This window comes from Gracilinanus agilis, chromosome 4, assembly GCF_016433145.1.
Source record: "Gracilinanus agilis isolate LMUSP501 chromosome 4, AgileGrace, whole genome shotgun sequence".
Classification (NCBI taxonomy): domain Eukaryota; kingdom Metazoa; phylum Chordata; class Mammalia; order Didelphimorphia; family Didelphidae; genus Gracilinanus; species Gracilinanus agilis.
The window spans coordinates 282,634,339-282,638,932 of NC_058133.1; positions in this window are offsets into that span (position 1 = coordinate 282,634,339).

Here is a 4,594-nt window from a genome sequence, read left to right on the forward strand (position 1 = left end):
GGGAACAAAGTAGAAGAGACTAGAAAAACAGGAAGGGAACAGGTTATGAAAGACTTAAATGCCAGAGGATTTTATCTTTGATCCTGAAGGAAATAGGGAACTACTGGGATTTTTTAAATGGGAGGGTAAAGGAATCATGCCTATGCATTGGGAAAAGTACTCTATCAGTTGAATGGAGAATAAACTGGAATGAAGAGAAGTTTGAGATAGAGACCTGTTGCTATTGCAATAGGTCAGGCATCAGGTTAAGTGGGGGCAATGTCAGAGGAGAGAGAGAGCATTCAAAAGTAGAAAGAATAAGATTTGATGATAGTTTAGGTAGGGAAGTGAGTTTAAGTGAGAAGTCACAGATGACACTGAAATTGAGGGCCCACATGATTGGAATTATAGTAGTGCCTCTGTAGTACTAGGAAGTTTGGAAAAGAAGGTTTGGAGTGGAATGGAAAGATTATCCTCTTGAATTTTTTTTGTATATACATTCAGTTCAGACTTAAGAGATGATTGAAAAGCTTTTCATCATCATCAATATGCCAAAAAGAAACAATCAGTAGATAGCTTCATATTTTCTGAAGTGAGAAGAAGGATTTCTCTTTTATTGCACAGAAACAGGCTCATTAAGACTCTGTTTGGATTTGAAGCAGATGGTGCTGGTAGGGCTGATTCTCACTGGCCATTGCTTAGTGGCACTTTTGCTTTCTCCTTTCTTTACCCACCTGTTCTTTTACTGTTTTTTTATGTCTGGAATGAGCTTCTTCCATAACCCTGCCTCCTAGTATCCCTGACTTCCTTGACTTCTTTCATTTCCTAACTAAAATCCCACCTTTTACAGCAAGTTTCTTCCAATCACTCTTAATTCTAGTGTCTTCCTTCTATTATTTCCCATTTATCCTGTATGCAGCTTGTTTGTCTGCTTGTTGTCTCTCCTAATAGGTCTAGACATCCCTCAGGGGAGGGACTTTCTTTGGCTTTTTCTTGGTATCCTTAGCATTTAGCACATTACATAGCAGCACTTAATAAATATCTATTGGTGATGGACAGACTAAAAGTCTAAGTAAGTTGTCTTAACCAATGGGAGGTCAAATGAATTGACCAGTGTTATACAACCTGCATGTGTCCAGAGATGATTCTTAAACCCAAGTCATCCTGACTCACGCCTGCTCTGTATCAACTATGCTAAAGCTGCTTGTCACTGTTCTCATAACCTCAGGATAATAGAATATAACTGCAAAAACAAATCATAATAGCATATTTGTACAGCACTTCATGGGTTGCAAAGCACTTTAATTTCCATGAACTTATTTCAGCCTTATGATAAGATTATAAAGTAACCAAGACATCTTTTCCAGATAAGGAAACTGAGGTCCATAGGATTTAATTGAGTGGCTTCCCTAAGGTCATATAGTTAATTAGTGATAGAATGAAGACCGGCGATAATTACTTTTGGTAATGCACAAACAGTTTAAAAAAGACTGTGTACTTGAGTTCCAAAAAAATATCGTGAGGGGGATAGGGATCAAGGATAATATCTGTCTGTGATTTTATCCATGTAGGGTCTTATGAAAGAGAAAATTTCCTCTACTTCCCTGAAGCTTATACTAATAGAAGTTGCTTAGAACACTGAGAGACTGAGTAGAATCCTATAACCAGCATTTGACAGGGGCAGGAACTCATATCTTTCTAGTTCTGAGGCCATTTCTCTATCTATTATTTCATAATGCCTCTCTCAGCATAGAGGGCAAATAACAATATCCTCATGTCACAGGTGAGGAACTTTGGTCACAGGGAGGTTGAGGGACTTGTCTAAGGACATAGAACTAATAAATGACAAAGCTAGGACTTGAAATTAGGTGGTTATACCTCTCAGGTGGATAGAGAAAGCTGCAACCCATGTAACTGTACCAGGACAATGAAACCAAAAGTAGATGGAAGAGAGGAAAAATACATTTGCTGAGTCTGCTGCATTATTTCTATTAGACTTTATATGGCTGAAATCTCCCATAAACCCTGCAAAGTAGTTGTACACAATCAAAAGTGCAAGGAAACAATAGCTTGTTGATTAGTATGGTGTCACCTTTCACAAAGGACATATTAGTTGCTTAGATTCATAATTATGAGAAAACTCCTCACATCGATCATTAGACATGACTTAGGTTCTTGTTTGGGTGTCTCTGGACTGCGGAAGTACAGGGGGTTCAGTTTCCCAATCCTGGAGGACTATGTTCAAACATTGCTTAGTTTCCACAATCAATGCCTTCCTTAGAGTCTGTGCAGGAAAGAGCAAAATTTGACTTAAAGTTGCTCTGAAGTATTTAACATATCATCAGCATCCCATTTACATTGAGGTTTCCTTTTACCCCCTTCTTTCATGGGGAAAAGAATGAATCATGGGTAAAGCCACACAGACCAAAATGGATCATGGGTAAAGTGATAACATTTCCCTGGAAATGGCAGGGTGACTCTTTCCTCAGTAACTACTACTAATTGAGATAAAAAGCATTCCTGAAAAATCCTGCCCACTTTTTACCTTTGCTTGCCTTGTTTATCTACTTTGTCTTACTCAACTAGCTAGCTTCTCTCTCTCTATAGCCACTCCATTACTATATTCCTTTACAATAAAGCTTATTCCCTTTTATGGAGTCAGTCTGAGCCATCAGTCAATTCTTTGGATGAGATCCCATGTCAAACTGATTTTTTTCTAATTCCTAGAATACCTAGTTCCCTCCAGAACACAAGTTTAGTGCCCCTTCCTTCCCTCATGAGATATTTCCTAATGTCCCCAGTTTTTTAACACACCTGTTTGAAATTACTTTGTATTAGATTGTATACACATTGTATTTATTTGATTATGTGCATATGATTTCAAATTGCATTTCCTTTCAATGGCCAGAAAGCTGTCAGCTTAAACTTGGTGTACTTAGCTATGAGTCAGTCAATTTTGGTTTATCTGAATTATTAGCATTTATTAAGCGCCTCCAAAGTACAGACTCTGCGCTGGAGGTAGAAAGAAAGGCAAAAACAATCCCTGGCCTCAAGGAATATGTATTCTATTGGAAGAGACAGCATATAAATAACCAGGTACATATACATCAAGTAGATAAAAGATTATTAGAGCAGAGAAGGTACTAGCAGTTGGGGGGGATGGGACAGGGAAGGTTTCCTGCAGAAGGCAGGATTCCATGTTGATCAACTTTTAGTATCAGGTCATGAGTGGCTGTTATCCTTCCAGTTCAGGAGAAGGAAAAAGGAAAGAGAGAAAGAAAAAGAGAAAATCAATAAGGGAAGGGAAGGAAGAGAAAAGAAGGAAGCCAGGGAATCTAAATGGTCCTTAGAGGCTAGAGCATTCCAAGTTTGGAGGCCAGCCTGTGCAAGAATGTGAATTGGCTATCAAATTACCAAAAAACTTCTTTACTGAATTAGGAAAAACTATAACAAATTTCATTTGGAATAACAAAAGATCAAGAATATCAAGGGAAATAATGAAAAAAATGTGAAGGAAGGGGGCCTAGCAGTACCAGATATCAAACTATATTATAAAGCAGCAGTCATTAAATCAGTATGGTACTGGCTAAGAGATAGAAGGGAGGATCAGTGGAATAGACTCGGGGTTAATGATGTCAGCAAGACAGTGTATGACAAACCCAAAGAGCCCAACGTTTGGGACATGAATCCACTATTTGACAAAAACTGCTGGGGAATTTGGAAAACAATGTGGGAGAGATTAGATTTAGATCAACATCTCACACCCTACAACAAGATAAATTCAGAATGGTTGAATGACTTGAATGTAAAGAGGGAAACTATAAATAAGTTAAGTGAACACAGAATAGTATACTTGTCAGATCTCTGGGAAAGGAAAGATTTTAAAACCAAGCAAGAGTTAGAGAAAATTACAAAATGTAAATTTAATGGTTTTGATTATATTAAGCTAAAAACCTTTTGTACAAACAAAAACAATGTAGTCAAAATCAGAAGGGAAACAACAAATTGGGGAAAAAATCTTTATAACGAAAAACTCTGACAGGGGTCTATTCACTCAAATATACAAGGAGTTAAAGCAATTGTATAAAAAAATCAAGTCATTCCCCAATTGATAAATGGGCAAGAGACATGAATAGGCAATTTTCAGGTAAAGAAATCAAAAGTATCAAAAAGCACATGAGAAAGTGTTCTAAATCTCTAATAATTAGAGAAATGCAAATCAAAACAACTCTGAGGTATCACCTCACACCTAGCAGATTGGCTAAAATGAAAGAAGGGGAGAGTAATGAATGTTGGAGGGGATGTGGCAAAATCGGGGCATTAATGCATTGCTGGTGGAGTTGTGAACTGATCCAGCCATTCTGGCTGGCAATTTGGAACTATGCCCAAAGGGCTATAAAAGAATGCCTGCCCTTTGATCCAGCCATACCATTGCTGGGTTTGTACCCCAAAGAGATCATAGATAAACAGACTTGTACGAAAATATTCATAGCTGCGCTTTTTGTGGTGGCAACAAATTGGAAAAGGAGGGTATGTCCTTCAATTGGGGAATGGCTGAACAAACTGTGGTATATGCGGGTGATGGAATACTATTGTGCTAAAAGGAATAATAAAC